The 26,287-nt window shown below is 37.3% G+C and overlaps 1 protein-coding gene across 1 annotated transcript in view; it reads left to right on the forward strand.

The window, feature by feature from the left end:
* PCDH15 (protocadherin related 15) overlaps positions 1-26,287 on the forward strand; it is a 1,036,870-nt gene that overhangs the window by 378,376 nt on the left and 632,207 nt on the right. The window lies entirely within an intron of this gene.

Below are 26,287 nucleotides of genomic sequence, written 5' to 3' on the forward strand. Positions count from 1 at the left end.
AGTGATTATAAAATAAAATTCTAATAAGAAAATATATAAAATTATTAAATTATATATATATATATTATATGCACAAAATAATATATGCATATGTATATATTATATGCATATAATTTAATGCATACATACATCTTATCATAGGCATTCATATGTGTATAAGTCAAGAAACAATGATTTAATACATACATACATCTTATCATAGGCATTCATATGTGTATAAGTCAAGAAACAATGATTTTTTTAATCCTTACTTAAATACAACTCTGTAAAATGAAAAAGTATGAGAAACACTGTGCTGGAAGAAGCACAAGCTGGAATCAAGATTGCTGGGAGAAATATCAATCACCAGAGATATGCAGATGACACCACCCTTATGGCAGAAAGTGAAGAGGAACTAAAAAGCCTCTTGATGAAAATGAAAGAGGAGACTGAAAAAGTTGGTTTAAAGCTCAACATTCGGAAAACTAAGATCATGGCATCTGGTCCCATCACTTCATGGGAAATAGATGGGGAAACAGTGGAAACAGTGTCAGACCTTATTTTTGGGGGCTCCAAAATCACTGCAGATGGTGACTGCAGCCATGAAATTAAAAAACGCTTACTCCTTGGAAGGAAAGTTATGACCAACCTAGATAGCATATTGAAAAGCAGAGACATTACTTTGCCAACAAAGGTCCGTCTAGTCAAGACTATGGTTTTTCCAGTGGTCGTGTATGGATGTGAGAGTTGGACTGTGAAGAAGGCTCATCGCCGAAGAATAGATGCTTTTGAACTGTGGTGTTGGAGAAGACTCTTGAGAGTCCCTTGGACTGCAAGGAGATCCAACCAGTCCATTCTGAAGGAGATCAGTCCTGGGATTTCTTTGGAAGGAATGATGCTAAAGCTGAAACTTCAGTACTTTGGCCACCACATGCGAAGAGTTGACTCATTGGAAAAGACTCTGATGCTGGGAGAGATTGGGGGCAGGAGGAGAAGGGGACAACAGAGGATGAGATGGCTGGATTGCCACTGACTCGATGGACATGAGTTTGGGTGAACTCTGGTACTTGGTGATTGACAGGGAGGCCTGGCGTGCTGTGATTCATGGGGTTGCAAAGAGTGAGACATGACTGAGCGACTGAACTGAACTGAAAATGAAAAAGCAAGGAACTTAGCTAAAAAACACTTATGGATTCCCAGCACTGTAAGATTATTAAAGTACTTTTTAAGTGTAAAACGCAAAAAAAAAAAAAAAAATGCATCTAGTAATACCCTGAAAAGTTCTTTTAGAAACAACTTAGTATTTTTTGTTATATAAACATCAGAATATACAATAGTTTATTAGTCATGTAATTATAAAAGTATCCTAAAGGCATGCATGTAATTAGGTCCTTGTTAAGAAAAAGCCTACAATTTGTTCAGAAATAACTCTTTTTTTTTTCTTTAGGTCAGTTAATGAAAACATATCTTGGACTTTAAAAATCTGTCTACTTAAATGGTCCATATATTTATTAATTTTCAAATGTTGTGGTGTCCTAGTGCCTATACACAATCAGTAGAATAAAGAACGGGAAATTTTATGTCCTTTATTCATTTAAAAAGATTTCCTCCTACCATTGGAAAGTATTGCTGAAGAATACTGATAATTTAATAATTGGATATAATTTTATATCCAGTTTACTCAAATGCAAAAATTGTGTTTTCTTAAGCTTTTTAGTTTACATTGGAATATAGCCAATTAACAATATTATGATAGTTTCAGTTGAACACCAAAAGGACTCAGCCAAACATATACATGTAGCAATCTCCCCCAAACTTCTCTCCCATCCAGGCTGCCACATAACACTGAGCAGAGTTCCCTGTACAATGCAACAGGTCCTTATTGGTTATCCATTTCAAATATAGTTGTGTGTACATATTAATCTCAAATTCCCTATCTCTTTCTCTCTCCCTTCCTCCCTGGTAACCATAAGTTCATTCTCTATGTCTGTGAGTCCATTTTTATTTTGTAAATAAGTTCATTTGTACTGTTTCTTTTTAAAGTCTGCATATAAAGGACATCATATATTTCTTTTTCTCTGACTGACTTACTTCATTCAGGATGACAGTCTTCAGGTTTATCCATGTTGCTTCAAATGGCATGATTTCTTTTTAATGCCTGAGTAATTGTTGCAGAACACTGCTGACTGAATAATTGGATATAATTTTTACATCCATTTTATTCACTTGCAAAAAATGTATTTATAGTCCAGCTTTGGTAGGTAAATTAGTATCAACTCACATTTTAATATCAGTTTAGTTCCGTCGCTCAGTCATGTCCAACTCTTTGCCACCCCATGAATTACAGCACGCCAGGCCTCCATGTCCATCATAAACTCCCAGAGTTCACTCAGACTCACGTCCATCAAGTCAGTGATGCCATTCATCCATCTCATCCTCTGTCATCTCCTTCTCCTCCTGCCCCCAATCCCTCCCAGCATCAGAGTCTTTTCCAATGAGTCAACTCTTCGCATGAAATGGCCAAAGTACTGGAGTTTCAGCTTTAGCATCATTCCTTCCAAAGAAATCCCAGGGCTGATCTCCTTCAGAATGGACTGGTTGGATCTCCTTACAGTCCAAGGGACTCTCAAGAGTCTTCTCCAACACCACAGTTCAAAAGGAGCAATTTTTCAGCACTCAGCCTTCTTGACAGTCCAACACTCACATCCATACATGACCACAGGAAAAACCATAGCCTTGACTAGACAGACCTTTGTTGGCAAAGTAATGTCTCTGCTTTTCAATATGCTATCTAGGTTGGTCATAACTTTCCTTCCAAGGAGTAAACGTCTTTTAATTTCATGGCTGCAGTCACCATCTGCAGTGATTTTGGATCCCCCCAAAATAGAGCCTGTCACTGTTTCCACTGTTTCTCCATCTATTTCCCATGAAGTGATGGGACCAGATGCCATGATCTTAGCTTTCTGAATATTGAACTTTAAGCCAAATTTTTCACTCTCCACTTTCACTTTCATCAAGAGGCTTATTAGTTCCTCTTCACTTTCTGCCATAAGGGTGGTGTCATCTGCATATCTGAGGTGATTGATATTTCTCCCAGCAATCTTGATTCCCGCTTGTGTTTCTTCCAGTCCAGCGTTTCTCATGATGTACTCTGAATATAAGTTGAATAAGCAGAGTGATAATATACAGCCTTGATGTACTCCTTTTCCTATTTGGAACCAGTCTGTTGTTCCATGTCCAGTTCTAACTGTTGCTTCCTGACCTGCATACAAATTTCTCAAGAGGCAGACCAGGTGGTCTGGTATTCCCATCTCTTGAAGAATTTTCCACAGTTTATTGTGATCCACACAGTCAAAGGCTTTGGCATAGTCAATAAAGCAGAAATAGATGTTTTTCTGGAACTCTCTTCCTTTTTCCATGATCCAGCGGATGTTGGCAGTTTGGTCTCTGGTTCCTCTGCCTTTTCTAAAACCAGCTTGAACATCAGGAAGTTCACGGTTCATGTATTGCTGAAGCCTGACTTGGAGAATTTTGAGCATTACTTTACTAGCATGTGAGATGAGTGCAATTGTGTGGTAGTTTGAGCATTCTTTGGCATTGCATTTCTTTGGGATTGGAATGAAAATTGACCTTTCCCAGTCCTGTGGCCACTGATGAGTTTTCCAAATTTGCTGGCATATTGAGTGCAGCACTTTCACAGCATCATCTTTCAGGATTTGGAATAGCTCAACTGGAATTCCATCACTTCCACTAATTTTGTTTGTAGTGATGCTTTCTAAGGCCCACTTGACTTCACATTCCAGGATGTCTGGCTCTAGGTCAGTGATCACACCATCGTGATTATCTTGGTCATGAAGATCTTTTTTGTATAGTTCTTCTGTATATTCTTGCCACCTCTTCTTCATATCTTCTGCTTCTGTTAGGTCCATACCATTTCTGTCCTTTATCGAGCCCATCTTCGCATGAAATGTTCCCTTGGTATCTCTAATTTTCTTGAAGAGATCTCTAGTCTTTCCCATTCTGTTGTTTTCCTCTATTTCTTTGCATTGATCACTGAGGAAGGCTTTCTTATCTCTTCTTGCTATTCTTTGGAACTCTGCCTTCAGATGCTTATATCTTTCCTTTTCTCCTTTGCTTTTTGCTTCTCTTCTTTTCACAGCTATTTATAAGGCCTCCCCAGACAGCCATTTTGCTTTTTTGCATTTTTTTCCGTGGGGATGGTCTTGAACCCTGTCTCCTGTACAAGGTCATGAACCTCATTCCTTAGTTCATCAGGCACTCTATCTATCAGATCTAGGCCCTTAAATCTATTTCTCGCTTCCACTGTATAATCATAAGGGATTTGATTTAGGTCATATTGAATGGTCTAGTGGTTTTCCCTACTTTCTTCAATTTAAGTCTGAATTTGGTAATAAGGAGTTCATGATCTGAGCCACAGTGAGCTCCTGGTCTTGTTTTTGTTGACTGTATAGAGCTTCTCCATCTTTGGCTGCAAAGAATATAATCAATCTGATTTCGGTGTTGACCATCTGGTGATGTCCATGTGTAAAGTCTTCTCTTGTGTTGTTGGAAGAGAGTGTTTGTTATGACCAGTGCATTTTCTTGGCAAAACTCTATTAGTCTTTGACCTGCCTCATTCCGTATTCCAAGGCCAAATTTGCCTGCTACTCCAGGTGTTTCTTGACTTCCTACTTTTGCATTCCAGTTCCTATAATGAAAAGGACATCTTTTTTTGGGTGTTAGTTCTACAAGGTCTTATAGGTCTTCATAGAACAGTTCAACTTCAGCTTCTTCAGCATTACAGGTTGGGGCATAGACTTGGATTACTGTGATATTGAATGGTTTGCCTTGGAAACAAACAGAGATCATTCTGTTGTTTTTGAGATTGTATCCAAGTACTGCATTTTAATATAATAGTTTGAAAAATGAGTGTTATTTTAGTAGAATACTTTGTTATTCTACTAAACTCAAAACTATTAACCTCCAGCCTTTAAAATTTAAATTTTAGGGCAGGATTTAAATTTAAATTTTATTTAAATAAAGTTTTTATTTAAATAAAATTTAAATTTTATTACAGGATTACAGCTCTATGTCAAAAATTACATATCATGTATAAGGACAGCATTCTTTACATTTTGTGTTGTATGTTTCAATTTTTTTAACTTAAACATCAATACACTCTCACAACATTTTCATAGAACATGGACCTTATTCGATTTCTTTTTGGTATATCAAAGAACAGCTCGTCTAAAATTTTGAACTTGAGATACCAAATGTAATCATATTTTCTTCCGAATGTAGCCAACTCATTGGGGAAAAAACCCTGTTTCTGGAAAGATTGAGGGCAGGAGGAGAAGGGGATGGCAGAGGATGAGCTGGTTGGATGGCATCAACTCCATGGACATGAGTCTGAATAAACCTGGGAAATAGTGAAGGACAGGGAGGCCTGGCGTGCTGCAGTGCGTGGACTCACACAAAGTTGGACATGACTGAGTGACGATACAACAAAACATAATTCAAATCTTTGAGGCCCAAAGATATACATTTTGCAGGCTTCCTGACGGGTACTATGTATTTGAGAGTTGGAGGACAACTCTGAATACATGAGTTCAGTTCAGTTCAGTTGCTCAGTCATGTCCGACCCTTTGCGACCCCATGAACTGCAGCACGCCAGGCCTCCCTGTCCATCACCAACTCCCAGAGTTTACCCAAACTCATGTCCATTGAGTCAGTGATGCCATCCATCCATCTCATCCTCTGTCATCCCCTTCTCCTCCTGCCTTCAATCTTTCCCAACATCAGGTAGCCAAAATATTGGAGTTTCAGCTTCAACATCAGTCCTTCCAATGAACACCCTGGACTGATTTCCTAGGATGGACTGGTTGGATCTCCTTTCAGTCCAGGGGACTCTCAAGAGTCTTCTCCAACACCACAGTTCAAAAGCATAAACTCTTTTGTGCTCAGCTTCTGAGTGGCCAAGGATAAATGTGATAAGGGTTAAAAAACTAACCACTCTGACCAGGAGCCTGCAGTGCTACTTAGCAGTGGAGTGCATGGTCAGCTTTCAGTTCAGAGGATCCTTCCAGAGACTGTGGCTTGGCCTCTGGAGTCGGGAGGATTCTGTTTTGATCCAGGAGATACAAGATGAGGATTTGGACTATGTCCACTGCTGTAGGAATGGAGAGAAGAGGATAGACATGTCAGATTTTTCGGTATGAAAATAAATGATTGAAGAGTGTTGCAAAGCATTCTTCTTGCCTCACATTATACATGTTGCTCCTTCATTTCTCTCCAGCTTTAAATATAAGAAAGAGTTATCATTCCATGTCACATATTATACAATATATAGTTTTGTCAGCCTGATCATTTAAGAGTCCATGGTAGGAACATTCTTTTATGTCTTGGGAGAGTCAAGCTCGTTACAAGCACTAACTTTCTAGAGTTTTCAAAAATCACTCTACTCCTTCTATCAGTGTCTATTTCTGTCTGCAATATCCCATTTAGGTTTCTTTGGTCATCATAGGCCCATACAGCACTTCCATAGTTTACCTTTCTTTACAGACTACAACTGTCGCCTTCCTCTCAACTGCCATAGGATTACCTGCACTCTCTTCCCCTTGTCTGTGGCGCTCATTTCCTTGCCTGATCTGCTGTGCAGATTGAGATTCAGGAACCATCGATGTCTCCTAGGAGGGCCATCGACAGTCTTTGCACACATGTTGCAAATGAACTTTAACTAGCAGCACCTCCACAAACAATATTTTATAGTAAGCTTAGAAAGAGTCATTTTTATGTATATCATACTGGAGGTAAAAGCATAAACACATGAAGGAGAATCATTGCTAACAGCAAATGCTTATTGTGTATTTATTGTGAGCTATGTGTTGTTATATAAACTAAAGACAGTAAAATGCATGATTTGAAGAGATTTACAACTCTATTGAACAGGCTGAAGGTGTGCATAATAAAGAAAGTAACATTTGAGAAACAGGGGTAAGAACACTAGACACAGCAAGGAAAATTGGATTCAAGCCCAATTCAACAATTCTATAACCTTCAAGAAAGAATTCAGCCTCACTTTTATTATTCTTAAAGTGGAGAAAGTAATACCTTTTTTTTTTTTTTGATGGGGGTGTAGCTATTTTTTTTAAATTAATTAATTAATTTTTTTTTTTTTTTTTTTTACTTTACAATATTGTATTGGTTTTGCCATACATTGACATGAATCCACCATGGGTGTACATGTGTGCCCCATCCTGAATCCCCCTCCCATCTCCTTCACCATACCATCCCTCTGGGTCATTCCAGTGCACCAGCCCTGAGCATCCTGTATCCTGCATCAAACCTGGACTGGTGATTCGTTTCTTATATGATATTATACATGTTTCAATGCCATTCTCCCAAATCATCCCACCCTCTCCCTCTCCCACAGAGTCCAAAAGACTGTTCTATACATCTGTGTCTCTTTTGCTGTCTTGCATACAGGGTTATCTTTACCATCTTTCTAAATTCCATATATATGCGTTATTATACTGTATTGGTGTTTTTCTTTCTGGCTTACTTCACTCTGTATAATAGGCTCCAGTTTCATCCACCTCATTAGAACTGATTCAAATGTATTCTTTTTAATGGCTGAGTAATACTCCATTGTGTATATGTACCACAGCTTTCTTATCCATTCATCTGCTGATGGACATCTAGGTTGCTTCCATGTCCTGGCTATTATAAAAAGTGTTGCGATGAACACTGGGGTACACGTGTCTCTTTCAGTTCTGGTTTCCTCTGTGTGTATGCCAAGTAGTGCGATTGCTGGGTCATATCACAGTTCTATTTCCAGGTTTTAAGGAATCTCCACACTGTTCTCCATAGTGGCTGTACTAGTTTGCATTCCCACCAACAGTGTAAGAGTGTTCCCTTTTCTCTGGACCCTCTCCAGAATTTATTGTTTGTAGACTTTTTTGATAGCAGCCATTCTGACCTGCGTGAGATGGTACCTCATTGTGGTTTTGATTTGCATTTCTCTGATAATGAGTGATGTTGAGCATCTTTTTATGTGTTTGTTAGCCATCTGTATGTCTTCTTTGGAGAAATGTCTGTTTAGTTCTTTGGCCCACTTTTTGATTGGGTTGTTTATTTTTCTGGAATTGAGCTGCAGGAGTTGCTTGTATATTTTTGAGATTAATTCTTTGTTGTTTCATTTGCTATTATTTTCTCCCATTCTGAAGGCTGTCTTTTCACCTTGCTTATACTTTCCTTTGTTGTGCAGAAGCTTTTAATTTTAATTAGATCCTGTTTGTTTATTTTTGCTTTTATTTCCAATATTCTGGGAGGTGGGTCATAGAGGATTCTTTTTTACAGGTCACTCTGTGACTGAATATAAAATGAAATCATTCATTCATTTAACAAGTACATGTTAAACAGGAGACTCTGTTTTATACATGGTGTCAGGGGATAGACATTAGAAAAAGAAATCCAGATTTCCGCTTTCTTAGAGTTCATACTTTAGTGGGTGAGGTGAAGGGGAAGAAAAGATGCATAAGTAAATAGATGGTAAAATTCCAAAGAGTGAGACCACCAGTGCTAAGACCCTAAGAAGAAAAATCTTAGCCTGTTGAAGGCACAGAGAGAAACCACGTGTGGGTGGAATGCTGTGACCCAGATTAAAAATGTGTAAATAAAACAGTTAAAAGATTATCTAGCATGTATCATATATTCTAATTCATGCAGAATTATTTGTAGACATGTAGGCATGCAGAAATTAGAAAATATAAACATTCGCTTACCTTGAGAGGACCATAACATATTTTTAAAAAGTAAGTCATAGACAAATATGTATAGAATGATTTTTTTAGTTTAAAACAGATATCACATATAGAGTTGTGCTTTTATATATTTTATACATTAAAAGATATAATCGTGGAGATATGTACACATTAAATTTAATAGCATTGGATATCTTTAAAGAAGGCAGTAAAATACGCCATACTGATACAGAAACTAAAAATAGAAAAATGGAAAAGTGGAAGAGAGACTGTAAGTACAAGTAACCTTTCTTTTCATCTGCCAGTGGGTATGTTTATAAAATATATGGTATATCCAAAAATAAAAGCATAAGGATTTTGGCATCAGACTGGATGATGAGACTCTTTTCAAGGTTGTAGGTTAAACATTGTGCAATGTAATTATCATTTAAGATGGAATAGTGTGACATTTACTTTATTAGTTGTAGTAATTGTTAACAAAGCACTGTTAATTTGCAGATTCCTGAAGGAAAATTAGGGAGATATTTTTAATCTAGTCTGAGCATCATTTATTTCATTACTTCTCACGATTCTTCAGTCTTTGTCATCCCTAGTTCTTCCATTATAGTAGTTCTTCCATTATATCTCTCTTTGCTTTGATTTTTGCATGTACCATATGGAAGTTTCTCTGGGTGCAGAAGGGTGGGAAGGGGCATCATCTTATCTTAGACTCAGTCCTCTCCTCGGTGATAGTAATGGACTTTTGGGCTAATTGATTTGAGTTATTTGCTAATGCGTTTATTGCTAATACATACATTTCTGTAAGTAAAATGATACTATATTCCATTTTGTACTTTTAAAATAAGCCATTCTAGATTTGCTTAGAAAATAAAACTGGTGGCGACAGTGGAAACAGAGTAGGTGAAGTTATGGATAAAATGGAAATGAGCTGATCATCTTGAAGCTAGCTAATGGATAAAAGGGAGGACATTACAGTATTTGCTGCTTTTGTATCTATGTTTGATATTTTGTAGAAAGAGAGCGTATTAAAAGACTGAGATAAAACCTTAAAATTTTAAAGCTTCCATTATCATGGTGTTCAGGGCAGAGCTTACTAGAAATGTTAGAGAAAAACTGAAAAGAATTATCAGAGTGTCCCTTGGTGTTCTGATAAAATACATGAACAGAAAACCTCCAGAAGTAATGACTGAACCAAAAAAGGGAATATCTTTTAGCTGGTAAAAAAAAGTTTGGAAAGGGGCAGGTGAAGGGCAATGCAGTGGCCCCATGACGCCACAGTGTCTTAATCTCCTTCCCTGTTTCTACTCTACTGTCCTTAATGTGTGTCTGTTGTCTTCACCGTCAGTTCCTATATCTCAAAGCACCACATTTTAGGCATTAAGATGAAAAGTGTGTGTGTGTCTGTGTGTGTGTGTGCTCAGTTGTGTCTGACTCTTTGCAATCCCATGAACTGTAGCCTGCCAGGCTCCTCTGTCCATGGGATTTTTCAGGCGGGAATACTGGAGTAGGTTGCTATTTCCTACTGTGAGGGATTTTCCCAGTTTAGGGATTGAACCTCAGTCTCTTGCACCTCCTACATTGGCAGGTGGATTCTTTACCACTGTGCCACCTGCGAACCCCAAAAGGAGGAAGACGAAAATAACAAAAAGAAGAGTATTGCCCACATATGAAAAATAAAACTCTCCCTAGCAAATTTCCATTCCATTGTCCAGAATTTTGTCACATAAAAACTACAAGGGAACATAAGAAATTTAATTTTAAGCTGGAAACACTACTGTCCATTCTAAACCAAAGTAATGTCAGTGGGGAGGTTAAAGAGAATGTACACTGGGTGGGCAGGTGACAATGCCTGCCAGCGTCTACCTCTCTGGCTGTACAACATCCTTAAGCAAACTTCTTCCCAAACTTACAATATAATTCCTCCTTTTTACCTCTCTTATGAGAGACAAGGGCCTGAACTCAAATCTTGTTTTTGTACCTCACCAAAGTCCAGACTTTTACCTTTATCTGAAACAAAATCCAATTTTAAGATTTCTGCAATAATTTAGTTAAGATAACAGGGAATGCTCACAGATTACTCAGAGGAGAGCACATTCAGAGGAGTGCAGGGAAGAAAAATCTGCTCTATTAAAAACCAAGTAGCAGGATATTGAAAAACCCTGATGAGAGACAGATAATGTGAGACTTAACCAAAAAAGTGGAATGTTAAAGAAAATTTTTGGATAGAGACTCACTAGATCTAATAAATATTGAGTGGATGGCAGGAGATCAGGCAATTAAAGAGAGAATCAAAGGTGATGCCTAGGTTTAAATATGCTAGGAACAGGTAAAAGGAAGCTCCCCATTTTTCTCCTCTATAACTTCTGTTATGTCTGAGAAAGGAACAGATTATAATAAGCATTGTTCTCAAGGAAACAATAATATACTCTCTTATTTCTGAATGCTATTCTTCAATTTACAAAAGATTTTTGTGATAATAAATATTATTTATTCAGGGTTTATTATGGGCCAAGTTCCATGCAAACCACTGCAGCATTATCTCATTTAATCATCAGAACAATCTAATAAGAAAAAAATGTGTATTTTCTTCTTATAGATGCAGAAGTTATCTTAGTAAAGATCACACAGCTGGGATTGAAACTCAAATTTGCATTGCTACAAAGGACATGTCCTTTCTCTTTTATACTGCCTCACATATATTATCATTCATATCCACATATATTTGCATTTTTGTAGATGAGCTTTTAAACATAGAAGCATCTCTAAATTTTAATATGGATGTGGAAAGTATATTGGAAGAGAAATTCCTTTCTAGAGAGCTTTGACTACTATCTTCACTTACCCTACCAACCTACCCCTCTCACCCCTCACTCTCCACTCTTATGCTCTCTGTGCTAGAACAAAAGGAATTTCAATCCATGACATTAAAATTATGGAATGTGTCAAACCTCAAATAAAAAAAAATATGATCAGTACTTTAAGAGAAAGGAGAGAGTGTTTGGTGGAGGTAAAAGCTATTGGACTTAGAACCCATTCCTTAGGTCAAAGGTTGTGGATTATGTAATTAGCTTCAGGAATCAAATCTTGAATTTAGGACAGTCAAGACATACCCTTCTTTTACTTCTCATCCTTTCTTGCCTCTGCTTGTCCTCAACAGTGGCCTTCATCCTATCTGTCAAATAAAAGAGAAATCAGGACTTCATAAGGAGAAACTTTATTCATAAAGAGTTTGCAAAGAAAAGAATGGAACTATTGCAATACAGAGAATGCTCTGACCATAAGATCTGCAAGTTTCACTAAATAAAAGGGATTTCTACCTAAACGGTGTTGGAAGTGGATTGAAAGAGTGGCATGATTGGATAGCAGATCAGAGGAAGTTTTGCCCTGAGTTCTGACTATTTGCAGGAGGGGTTGTGTGCTGGAACAGGCTGAAGATGGGTCAGAGTTGAGGGGTCTGGGTAAAGGAGAGAAATTTAGTCAAATTTTTGTTATCAAGCATTTTGCTTCAGATGATCAGTGGGGATAAAACAGCTCAGCTAATTTATGTGAGAGGCAAAGAATATGAATATGGAAGGCTGGCCTTGGCTTAGGAAAGCAAGGGGTTGCCCAGGATCTAAGTCATACAGAAGGGTGGTTCATTGCAGTGAGTCATTCCCTGTAACACAAAAGTGATAAATAGGTTTCTTAACCTTCTAAACAGTGCTTAGGTAAAGTTCAATGTTGTCCCCTATTCCAGACAAGTTTTCTCTTTGTAGCTGTTCTCCCCAGGCACACACTTTTAAAGTTAGCTTCAAAGAGCAAAAGAGATATAGCCTTCTTTTCTAATTTGGAAAATTCTAGGCAGGGATTCCAAGATGCCAAATGCCAATATCTGTGCTCAGTGATGATAAGGAGCTATGATGTAAAATGTTACTCCACAGCATTTGGGTAGAAGTGGTTGGGTAGAAGTAGTATTGTAATTCATCCTTCATCTGTTCTAGGATTCATTTTCCTCGAGGGAAGAAAACACAGTTATTAGAGATGGTAGGATAATAAAGTATTCTGGGCAACCAAAGACAACAGCTACTAAAGTCCATGATACTTTGTTTCTTTATGATTATTTTGTAAATTTTACTTTGAATCATGTACAACGGGGAAATAATTTACTGAAACCTGAAGACATATAGTAGCTGCCTCAACAGCTATGTATCTTTGATATTTGAATGCCTCCACACATCTCTCCATTGCAAGTGGTAGAGGTCTTTGTGTCTCTCACTTCAGTGTGCCCAAAGATGAATGTCTGTTCACATTGCCTCAGCTTGCCTCTTCCATTATTCAAAGGGGCTCTGTGTGATACTGACACTTTAAACTAGTCCATGAAATAGAGTTCAGTCTGAAGTCTTATATTACATTTAAGACATATAGCTTGCTGTTATTGTAGCTACCCTGTGCCTAATGGGAAACAGAAACAGCTATTCTTAAGGAACTATAACACTATATATGAGAATAATAAATGACATATCATCAATCAGGCATGTGTAATATAAGAACGGCTTATATTATGTACTTTCATAATTCATGTTTTTCAAACATGTAAAATTAGATTCTCAAGTGTTTACAAGAGAATTCTCAATGAGATTTTTCATTCCCATTTTGCAGAGAAATTAGTAATGAGTGAAAGGGTACACTTTAAAAATAGATTCCTAAAAGCAAAAGCAAGACCCAGTATTCTGCGTTTTCAGAAAACATTATACCAGGGTCACTTTGATTTTTACAGGTGAAAATCAAATTCACTGAACTGGATTTTGAAGAATTTGGAGACTTGGATTCTTTAATAAAGGGTCTTTTTATTTATTTATTTTTTCCAATTGTTATGTTTTATCAAGGTGAGTTCTAAAGTACTAAAAACTAGTCACTAATAAAAATGTACTTGTTGAATCTTTTCTTCATTTCTCTTGGTACTAAAAAGTAAAAATAAGAAAGTTATACCTGATCCTAATTATAGGTAACTGTCACCAATGCTTCCCATAATTTTCCCCTCACAATATTATAGGAATGTGATAACTTTCTTTACTTAACTTTTTAGGAGCATTTTACTTGGTAAGCACCTATTCTATAAACATAATGTATGGGCAGAATTACTAGATAATAGTTTAGATTTTTTAAAAAACTATGTAGATTGTTGAAGAAAGGGCTCAAAACCTGAAAAAAAGTAAGTTTAAATTCTGAATTTACCAGTTGATATGTGAACTTGCCTAATTTTTTTAGGTTATTTCTGTTTATTCTTGCTTTCTTTTGTTTTATTTCTGAGATCCCATGTGGATTTTAAGAATTTTAAAATATACAAAGTACCTGGCATGGTAGCCTAATAGTTATTTGGTAACTATTAAAATTCCGTCTTAAGTTTTGAACTTTTCCTACAATGTCCCCCATTTTTTAAAAAAATAACTTTGAAGTGATCTCTGCTATCCCTTTGGAATTTTATTTTATTTACTTTTAATTCAAATATAGTTCATTTACAATGTTGTGCCAATCTCTGCTGTACAGCAAAGTGATTCAGTTATGTGTGTGTATATATATATATATATTCTTTTTAAAAATACATATATATTATTTTCCATTATGTTTTATCCCAGGAGATTGGATATAGTCCCCTGTGCTATACTGTAGAAACTTGTTTTTCCATTCTAAATGTAACAGTTTGCATCTACCAACTTCAAAACCCCAGGCTATCCCTCTCCTTCTACTACCCGCTTCCCTTGGTAATGTAAGTCTGATCTCTGCATCTGTGTTCCACTTTGGAATCTGACTGTGGCTAACTGAATTTTCTATATGTACCTCCAAAGAAGAGGCTGCTGCAAGCTGTTTTCTTTTCCATGTATGTGTATTTCCTAAAGCTCCCACTTTGATGAAGACCAGACTGTTGTCACTAAGGAAATACATCCTGGCCGGGATGGGCTAAAAATGAAACCAGCACCCAATGCTGCTGGAGGTGAACCATCTGGAATCTCAAGCAGTTTTTGAATTCTGGAGCCTGTATTTCACTTTCTGTCTTTGAGAAAGATGCTCTGTGGAGCATCTGGGTAAAATATTTTCTCCTGATTTTATGTGTTCACAAACTCATTTGTTTAGTAATGCCAGAAAACGTGTAAGTTGGAAAAGACTCTATAAAATCTTCGGTATATGTGATCAGCCTTTCAACTTTTACTACTCTTTCAATTCTTTGGTGGAGATTTGTAAAACTACTCTACTTCAGATATTCTGATTCATCTGATCTAGGATGGCATGGCTTATATCTGCTTTTTGACTGATTTTGGTATTCATCAAAATTTAAAAGCTCTTGTTATTACATCTACAACATGAAACTGAAGACATGCTGACTTCTTAAAGGAATTAGAAAGTAGAGATGCACAACTACAAATACGCCCAAATATTAATACTTTATACTAATAGTCCGGAGAAGGCAATGGCACTCCACTCCAGTACTCTTGCCTGGAAAATCCCATGGGCAGAGGAGCCTGGTGGGCTGCAGTCCATGGGGTCGCTAAGAGTCAGACACGACTGAGCGACTTCACTTTCACTTTTCACTTCATGCATTGGAGAAGGAAATGGCAACCCACTCCAGTGTTTTTGCCTGGAGAATCCCAGGGACGGAGAAGCCTGGTGGGCTGCCGTCTATGGGGTCGCACAGAGTCAGACACGACTGAAGCGACTTAGCAGCAGCAGCAGCAGCAGCATTCTAATAGTCAGGTTTGTTCCTTGGCTCTTGACCATTCAATATTTCTCCATAATTAAGTGTAAATAGTATTAAATGTGTCAGAGTAGCTGAGATATAATCCTAATGCTCTCCCATTTTTTTATTCAGATTTTATTTTATTTTTTATTCATTTTTATTTTTTTATTTTTTTATTTAATTTTATTTTTAAACTTTACTATATTGTATTAGTTTTGCCAAATATTGAAATGAATCCGCCACAGGTATACATGTGTTCCCCATCCTGAACCCACCTCCCTCCTCCCTCCGCATACCATCCCTCTGGGTCATCACAGTGCACCAGCCCCAAGCATCCAGTATCGTGCATTGAACCTGGACTGGCAACTCATTTCATACATGATATTTTACATGTTTCAATGCCATTCTCCCAAATCTTCCCACCCTCTCCCTCTGCAACAGAGTCCATAAGACTGTTCTATACATCAGTGTCTCTTTTGCTATCTCGTACACAGGGTTATTGTCACCATCTTTCTAAATTCCATATATATGCGTTAGTATACTGTATTGGTGTTTTTCTTTCTGGCTTACTTCACTCTGTATAATAGGCTCCAGTTTCATCCACCTCATTAGAACTGATTCAAATGTATTCTTTTTAATGGCTGAGTAATACTCCATTGTGTATATGTACCACAGCTTTCTTATCCATTCATCTGCTGATGGACGTCTAGGTTGCTTCCATGTCCTGGCTATTATAAACAGTGCTGCGATGAACATTGGGGTACACGTGTCTCTTTCCCTTCTGGTTTCCTCAGTGTGTATGCCCAGCAGTGGGATTGCTATTCCTTAAAAAACTGGAAATAGAACTGCTCTCCCATTTTGAATTTTCTTTTTAGGGTAAGACATAATTAATTCTTACCACATATCAGCTATCAAACTTAACATTTGGCATAAATTACCTGGGAAGTTAATTGTCCTTATCAGCTACCTAAGGCAAGTGATGCTACTGGGGTGAGTTGAGGGTTGTTGACAGAATGTCCAAATTCGTATTTGTTAACAAGGTGCATAAAAAGAGTATCAGTCTGATTACAGTCAAGTACAAATCTTGATCTCCCTCTTCTGAACTTGTCATCCTCTTCAGGGGTCACTGAAAACTAAATCTAACTTTTGGCTCTCTGTTCTGCCTAATTTCTAGCATTCTTCTTTTCTATTCTTTCCACTAAGGTCCTGAAACTCTCCTTCTTTATTGAAGGTCCAGTGTCTAGCCTATTACTTATAACAGAACTTTTAGACAGTCATGAAAATAAAGTTAAACTTACTTGTTGGGGACAGAATTAAACAGCTGTGGTACATTTATTTAGAGGACAAAACATATCAGAATGATGTACAATAAAATCTTCTGTTACAGTATAACTTGTAACTATTCATAAGAACTTGTAGTAAAGTTTCTCTGAGGTGGAAGCATACAATAGTTGTACTTATAAATCTCCATAGTATACAGTCTCTGAAATATGCATATTTCCATACATTTATATATCCACATACATACACATGTGTGTATATGTATGTGTAATATATGCATATCAAAATTATATACTCTAGGAATTTATAAATGTACATTTTATTTGAAAAAAATTATATAAGGAAAGGCTTCTTTGATAAATCATCAGCTCAGTCATGTCCAACTCTTTGTGACCCCGTGGACTATAGCCTACCAGGCTCCTCCCTCCATGGGATTCTCCAGTCAAGAATACTGGAGTGGGTTGCCATTTCCTTCTCCAGGGGATCTTCCCAACCCAGGGATCGAACTCCAGTGTCCCACATTGCAGGCAGACGCTTTAACCTCTGAGCCACCAGGGTAGCCCCTCTGTCAGAATAGTGTTGAATTGTGTAAGAAATATGGAGCGTTGCAAACAAGGATAATTATTTTTAGCAGTACTTTTTTATAGAGTGAAAGAGCAAACATTTGTGATATTTCTGTGGCCATCTGAGATATCATAAAAATAGTATTAGGTATAAAAGACACACTGAAAATTGTATTTTCTAAATGTTAAGACCTAATCTTGGGAAGACAATGTCAAAAGAGTTATTTGAAGGAGATTTATTCACTTGATTAACATAAGAATGTCATTATCTGAGAACAATGAAAGATTGTAGCTTGACAACCTGTTGATCAAGAGACAATGACATGATAAATAAGCATAGAAAATAGGAATGCAGTTTAAAGTATCTTAGCTCTTTCGGAAGTGAAGGAATAATCCAGGGGATGATAAAGTCAGTGCAACACATAACAATTATTCTGGTGAGATATAGAATCTCTGCTATTTGAGTAGATGACATGAAAAGTAAAGAATAAACTCTTCTTATTTCTTGTTAAGATCAGCCCAAACATAACTGATTGTTTTAATAGAAAAAAAAAAATCTAGTTTTGTATTGTTAGTATTTGGCAGTGAAAGACACAAGCTTCTTTAATATTTTCGATCTTAACAGACCAGCCACCGAAACTGACCCAATCTTGGCAACATTTTAACAATTTCTCTGTTTTTTTATTTTTTCCTTGATTCTTTTTTGATGGGATTATAATTTAGGTAGTTAAACTTTCTTTTTACAAACCTACAACTTTCTATTTCATCATTTTATGACTCAATTTTACATTTTGAACACAACACACACTTTAGGATAAAATGATTCTCTTTTACTGTTTCAAAAAAAACTACATCCTTTTTCTTTGCATATAAAATTTTTCTTTTCTGTCAGTACTGATTTGAATGTATTTTAAATTAGCCATATGAACATGAATTTTGATAACTAACTTCTTTACAGAGTGAAATGGAATTTAATCCTGAAACACCAGTAAAGCTAATAATACTATACCTAGTGGCCATACACACTGTTTTTACACCTTCTTAAAAAGGCAAAAATGAAGACATTTGAGAACACAGCCCAAAGAAACAGCTAGTTACTCTGTAACTTACAAAAGTAGGAGTCAAAGGAATATGCATTAAATCTATGTTTGATAAATACATTTTAATACCTGCCTTAGTTAAAAATAACCCAATTAGCTAAGATGTGTGTGTTAGTCACTCAGTCACGTCCAGCTCTGCAACCCATGGACTATAGTCCACCAGGCTCCTCTGTCCATGGAATTCTCCAGGCAAAGGTTGCCATTTCCTCCTCCAATTAACCAAGATAATTAATTTAATATTAGTTCAAAATTATATTCTATTAATATAGAAATGGTTTTTAGAAATGCAATTTTATCTAATTGAACACAAACTTTCACTTTTTTTTAAATTCTCTGTGGAAGTAGTGTCAGCATAATTTATTAGGAAACAGTATAAAAAGTGTAGGAATTTTATATTAACTAATATTTTAGGGATAAAAGTACAGATTTTATTTACAAATAAAATAAAATATGCAATATTATGTTGTACTCTTTAAAATCAGGCAAAATAGCTGCATAAAAACCTAAATTATCGAAATAGCCTGGTTTGTTTAATGATTCACTTTAATAACATGACCTTGGTTTATTTTAGAAAATTATAATCAGCTAAAATTGTCAGTAAGAAAAGTTTTTTTAGGTATGTATATACATTTTAATTGTTGTTGCTTTCCCAAAAAGGGTAACAGGTTAAGAAGTTCAGTTTTGTTTTTTTGTTTTTTTTTTCTGGATTCAGTCTACAAAACCATGTTATATATTTATATACCTAACACCTTCTAGCAACTTTTGACCGTGATTTTAAGAAGAGATGGAGACTTTGAATTAATATGTGGATCCTTTTACAAATTTGACTAGTCAGTTAACTTTAATAATAATACAAATACTTTCTTTTGTAATTATATTTACTAAAAGACACTATTCCATATGTATTTAAATAACCCTTAGAAGGCTAATTAAGTAAAAGTTGTCACTGTAGTGATTTCTTCAGCTCAGTTCAGTTGCTCAGTCATGTCCAACTCTTTGTAACCCCCTCGACTGCAGCATGCCAGGCCTCCCTGTCCATCACCAATTCCAGGAGTTTACTCAAACTCACATCCATTGAGTCAGTGATGCCATCCAACCATCTCATCCTCTGTCATCCCCTTATCTTCCAGCCCTCAATCTTTCCCAGCATCAAGGTCTTTTCCAATGAGTCTGTTCTTCGCATCAGGTGTCCAAAGTATTGGAGTTTCAGCTTTAGCATCAGTCCTTCCAATGAATATTCAGGACTGATTTCCTTTAGGATGGACTGGTTGGATCTCCTTGCTGTCAAGGGACTCTCAAGAGTCTTCTCCAATACCACAGATCAAAAGCATCAATTCTTCAGCACCCAGCTTTCTTTCTAGTCCAACTCTCACATCCATACATGACTACTGGAAAAACCATAGTTTTGACTAGACGGACCTCTGTCGGCAAAGTAATATCTCTGCTTTTTAATATCTCTGTCTAGGTTGGTCATAGGTCTTCTTCCAAGGAGCAAGCATCTTTTAATTTCATGGCTGCAGTCACCATCTGCAGTGATTTTGGAGCCCCCCCAAATAAAGTCTCTCACTGTTTCCATTGTTTCCCCATCTATTTGCCATGAAGCTATGGGACCAGATGCCATGATCTTTGTTTTCTAAATGTTGAGTGATTTCTTAAGACCTTTGATATGCTCTGACTTGTAATATAAACCAATTTAGCATATAGCTTATCTTTGTGGGATAGAAAATCCCAAAATAATAAGTAAGTATGGAAGTTTGCTTCCTATAAAGGAAATCTGGATTTGGTAAGCCAGCAAGTAATCCTAAAGTTCTCTGAGCCCCTCACTAACTCAGGCTCATTCCAGTTTACCACTCCTCCACTGCTAACATCTGGCCCTTATTCTTCTGATCTTCAGTGGCTGCTTGAACCTGTCACCACACCTAAGTTCTAGGAAAGAGAATGCAGGAAAGAAGAAAAACGACAAAACCCCTATGTCTCCAAAAACACTTTCTTCAAGCTTTATACACTACAACACTTACATCTAAATAGTTAAAACTTGGCCCCAGGGTCACCAATAACGGAACAGGGACTGGAGGATTATATGGTCTTTTAGATGTATAGAGCCAAGAGGTTTTACAGCTAAAGAAAAAGGGAGTAATGGTCATCTGGTAGTAATGAGTGACCTCTAACATATGAAATTATCTATGCTAAATCTAAGTTTAACACCATGAATGTAAGCCAGTTACTTAATTATACATTAAAAAAATTACAAATTAGAAATGTTACTCTAAAAGGCCAAATTTTCTTAATTTTAAGAACATAAAATAGAAAGTATTAATAGATTCCAAATATTAATGAAACTATTTACCTCAGATTGGGTCTTGAGCTCATGTGGTTAGAACTCAAACCCAGCCAAAATCCTGCTTAGGACTTGAAACCATGTGCCTGGTATTTGAACCCAGCCAAGGAGGGATTGGGGGCAAGAGGAGAAGGGGACGACAGAGGATGAGATGGCTGGATGGCATCACTGACTCGATGGACGTGAGTCTCAGTGAACTCCGGGAGTTGGCAATGGACAGGGAGGCCTGGCGTGCTGCGATTCATGGGGTCGCAAAGAGTCGGACACGACTGAGCAACTGATCTGATCTGATCTGATCTGAAGGCCCACAGTCTTCCAACTGAGATCGCAGACCAGGTTTCAGGACCTAATGAAGCTCAGGTTCTTGATGTTTGATCTAAAAAAGAATCAGTGAGGGACAAAGCGGTAGGTAAGAAGTGGGTTATCCATAGAGAAACACACTCCACAGGCCCGGTGTGGGCCGTCACTGAGGGCAAGCGTGGCCTTGAAGTGTGGTATGGCTAGCTTTTATGTGTTTGTTCTAAGTTGCGTCAGTTGTGTCTGACTCTGTGCAACCCTGTGGACTGTAGCCTACCAGGCTGCTGTGTCCATAGGATTCTCCAAGCAAGAACACTGGAGTGGGTTGCCATGCCCTCCTCCAAAGGACATTCCCGACCCGGAGATGGAACCCACGTCTCTTATGTCTCCTGTATTGGCAGGCGGGTTCTTTGTCACTAGCGCCACCTGGGAATCCAAGCTTTTATGGAGTGGTAAATTATAGACTACTGGGTAGGAGGAGTATTCCAATCATTTGGGGGAAGGGGCAGAGATTTCCAGGTATTGGGTCACCTCCCACTTTTGATGGTAGGCCTTGGAACTACCGTGGTGACTCTGGGTGTGTCATTTAGCTTGCTGATGTGTTACAATGAATGTATATGAGGATCAAGGTTAGTGGCAGTTGACTGGTCTGCCACCTTGGGCCCATTTGATTCTAAACAATTTATGTTGTATCCTTGGGCTGTGTCATTCTTTCAAAGGTTGTGCCCTGCCTTCTTCCCTCCTGTTTCATTAATACTTTAATACGGTTCTCTTCAATATCCACAAGCATGGCCCTAAATCTTCCTATAATAAAGAACACATACTCATTAAGGGAACCTTTTGGTGTCATGTGTTTTCAATGATCTCTCAAGGCTGTGTTTGCAGTTGTCTTCTTGCTTGATGGAATCTTAATAACAGACAAGAACCTGAGCAGATTGCTGACCAGATTCTTGTCTCACACCAGTGGGACTCACTGTGCACCATTTATTGTTCCAGTGTTATTGTGGCTTCACATTCTGTGTTGCTTAGATTCAAATTACTAACTACCTGATTGGTCTGACACTCTTGGAAGTTGAAAGTCAGCTAATTCCACCCAGTGTGCTAATCAATGACTAAACTTTACAATGGGTATGACTGATAAGATATTTAAATATTTTGTCATAGAACCAATAAAGATTTGTTTCTCTCATAGCTTTATCTTTGTTCCAACCTTCGTTTTAAGAGTTATTTCAACCTCCTGGATGCTAGGGCATACTTCAAGAACACGTTTTGCCAAATTTATGGAGACACATTCTTGTTTCAGAACTGAATGTAAATCGTAGTCACACATATGGATGCTCCCTGCTGAGAACTGGACTTTTGAAAAATAAATGGCTAAAAACTCACATTCTGTAAAAAGGTGAAAAAGCAACTCCATCTGTTTTTTACTTCAGGCTAAAAGTCTCCAGCTTATTTCTTCTCATGAATATATCACAGCTGAAGTCTAGCAACTGGCTAACATCTAACTTCATAAGAAATAGAACCAAATGGCTTGTCATTTCTATCTTTCAGGGAACAAACTTTCTCTCTCCTAGAAAAAGATAAATATGAAGTATAGCAAGAGGTATCAAATTTTACCCCCCCCAAATGTTAGATATAGACTCCATCACTATTTTCAATATTCAATTTTGACCTTACTGCAATATGGTGCTTTTAAAATGTAAAGAGGTTCAGCTGCTTAGCTGAGGAACTGGATTCCCATGTAGCAATTTTGTAAACCCTTTCTAGGGACACATTTTCAGTTAATGGGGTCCTTCAGCTTCCTAAGGTAACAAGGAAAATGAAAGATTCTGGCATACAGAAATGTACAATTTTATTATTCCAAAATTCTGTCATGAGCATTATTGGCAGAAATTACTTCTACTCGCTCCAAAAATGGCTCTTCTGAGCAAAATTTATTAAAGAATTAAAGATCCCCTCTTGTGGAATCTCACAACCCCAGCCCTGATTCAACTTCATCAGATAATTATTACAATTAAGGGTCTCTTCATAGTTGGAGTCTTGCTTTTCCTGAGGTCTTGGTTTTTATATCTAAGAGTGTTTGGCCTGAGAATCACTATTTATACACTTTCATTTTTACTATCATCAAATACTGTTTGAGGAGCCGTACACAACTCCAGTGCTCCACAGGATGTGGGTAAAAACTTTACTGAAGTGTTGATCATCAGTTAGTACCATCAGTGAACACTTGTTGGAACTTAGAGATTGTTGCAGTATACAGATATGTATTTTTCTCTTTGATTTTATCTTTGTTTTTCTAATTCCCTGCACTGTCATATAATTTCTGGTCATGAATCTATCTACTTTTATTGATTTTAAATTTATCCCAAAATTCAAAGAAACCCTCTCTTTCTCCTGAGAAGCTGAAATTGATTTTATCTCGGACATCTTATCTCAGTTTATTAATGTGACTTTTTTCAGATTTATGGCTGTTAACTCTTCTGCTCAGTGCCTTCTTGACTGCTAGTACTTGTGAATTTTTCATTCAAGATACTCCAGATTTTCTTTAAAGATTCTTCCAATTCATGTGAACAGTATTAAAACACACACACACACACACACACACACACACAACATCTATTTGCAGAAGCTGCTGCTGAAGCTTCTAACCAGGCAAGTGGAAACACTCTGGCTGGGGAATTCCATTAGGAATGTATTAAAGGTTGAAAAATGCTATTAGATCTTTGAGTGAGTCTCCTGAGAGAGTGAGAAGGAAAAGCAATCTTCTTGCTTCCTTCTCAAAAAAGGACACTTCAGTGTCTCTCTACACAGATACTGTCAAACAGCCAGTTTGCAAAACTGTCCCTTATTATGCTCTGTTCACCTGCTAGAGGTGTGAGTTTTTGTGGATTTTAGTTGTTGTTGCTTGTTTGTTTTGTTTCCCTCTCTCCAAAAAAGAAAAAAAAAAAAAATCATCACTGCCCTTCTGTTCAATTCTAAGGGCTAGAATCACTTGCAACAGCAAAGTTGCAATATTGGATTGTCTAAGCTATGTTTCTTCTTTAAAGGGGTGAGGGAACATTTCTAAAGACTGTGGATAACATAAAAAGTAAAAATAAACAAGTTTTGAATAGTAAGGAGAACCATCCAAAGTCTAACATGGTACTGCAGAAAGAGCGTAGTTTTACAAATGAGTCAGACTTTAAGTTTGTATTCTAGCTCTGCTACTTACTAGCTACATCACTGAACAATTGAATGCTAATTTCCTTATCTGTCAAAGCAGATTCATAATATTTATTTGATAGTGTGGATGTTAGGATTAAATTTAAAATGTTTTTGACTTCCTGGCATAAAACAAAATAATAGTTTATTTTCTTCCCCACATTTTTGGAATTAGAAGGGTACCTTTCAAGAGGAGATGTGGGGAAAAAATAGAAAAACTGTAGAAAATCAGTTGGTTGTCTAATGCAAACAACTGACTCATTGGAAAAGTCCCTGATGCTGGGAAAAAAGAAAAAGATGGGCAGGAAAGATGCTGCCCTCTTCCCTGATTGAGGGCAGAAGGAGAAGAGGGCATCAGAGGATGAGATGGTTGGATGACATCACCAATGCAATGGACATGAACTTGGGCAAACTTCGGGAGATTTTGAGGCAAAGAGATGCCTGTCATGCTGCAGTCCATGGGGTCACAAAGAGTCAGACACGACTGGGCAACTGAAAAACAAGAGAACCAGATTGTTGCATCCTTTTGTTTTGTTTGTTTGTATCATCTTTCCTGTAGTCCTGTCATCTTCTTATGGTAGATATCACTTTGCTTATTGAGCTGTTTCTTCTTCACTACAGTGCGACCCTAATGGGCCTCCCAATTGCAAGGCCATATTGGAATTTAATTAAGAAACAAAGTCACACAAGGAAGGAAGGAAATCTAAGCTGGCAAAACCTGGCTGAAGCAGCTAAAAAGTAAAACTCATAAATTCCTGCAAATGGGAAGACTGAACTGAAATTTAATATTAAGTCCCCTCTCTTCAGAAAAGTGTTGCTGTAAATCTCACATCAGTGTAACTTGTTCTTTGTCCATCAAACATAATCTCCAGGCATTTGACTCTCCACATTTCAATTAAAAATTTATCTGACCCCAAATAGATTCTATGGATAACATTCTCTAAGCTTGCTCTTTCTTATACCTCTGTGTTCCTATAGATTATTTTATAGAGTCAAGAATCATGTAGCTTTCAGCAGCTGAGAAGCAGGGAAGATGCCCAGGAGAAGGATGTCAGATCTCTCTGTCCTCCCAGCCTGTCAAACCTCTCCAAAACCCCTCACTAAAATGGTTTGATCTCCCTCCCCAACAATCACATATTATAATTTTTTATTACTTTGTATTCAGACTTTCTTTCACAGGTGGGGATCTAAAAAAATGATTCTGGAAGACATAGGACCATTTCTTATTATTGGAGTCTCTTTATGGTATTTGACTGCCGATGCTTTTATTAATTCACCTGCCTTGCCACCTTGAATCTCTGCCATGCGTGTTTCTGAGAGCTAGTAAATATATTAGCAGCTTACAACTGTTTTGATACTGGAACCTGACTAGCAAGTCATATTTTATTCTTTTGGGCACTACCCATGTCAGCCAGTAACCAAGCTTTATTCTCTGGTCTATTTCATACATTTCTGACTCTGGACCACAAATGTTAAGAGAACCAGGTGAATTAATGTGAAGTTCTATCACAAAACATGCTGTTCCAATGAGCCCAGACTTTCTGCTTCCAGATCGTCATTGTGTTCATATATTCTAAGTGCCTTGATGAACTGCACCGTTTTGCTTCTGCTTTATTCAAATATGTGCCATGTGCTAAAGCATGTACATGAAAGCCATGGCAGAGCAGAAAACAATATGATTTTGAAAAAGAAACACAGTCTGGGTTTCTGACAAACTAGCTAGGTAATCTCAAGTAAGTTTTTTTTTTAACTTCCTGAGTTTTTGTTTTCTCATCTGTGAATCATAAGTAACCATACCAGTTTCTTGTTATACCCTCATAATGATGCTGAAATCTCAGTCTCTGTTCACTGATGCGGAATGAAATCTTGGAGACAGAGTCTTGGGTGAAGTAGAAAAGAACAGCTTCATTGCTTTTCCAGGCAGAGGAGGACAGAGCAGGCTCATGCTTTTCAAGAACTATGTAGCCCACTGGGGAGGATTGGAGAAATTTAATACTAAAGGTTAAAGACTGGGGTTGCTGACAAGATTAGCTTGTGGCAGAGCCTGAACCCCT

This window comes from Bos indicus, chromosome 26 (assembly GCF_029378745.1).
Source record: "Bos indicus isolate NIAB-ARS_2022 breed Sahiwal x Tharparkar chromosome 26, NIAB-ARS_B.indTharparkar_mat_pri_1.0, whole genome shotgun sequence".
Lineage (NCBI taxonomy): Eukaryota > Metazoa > Chordata > Mammalia > Artiodactyla > Bovidae > Bos > Bos indicus.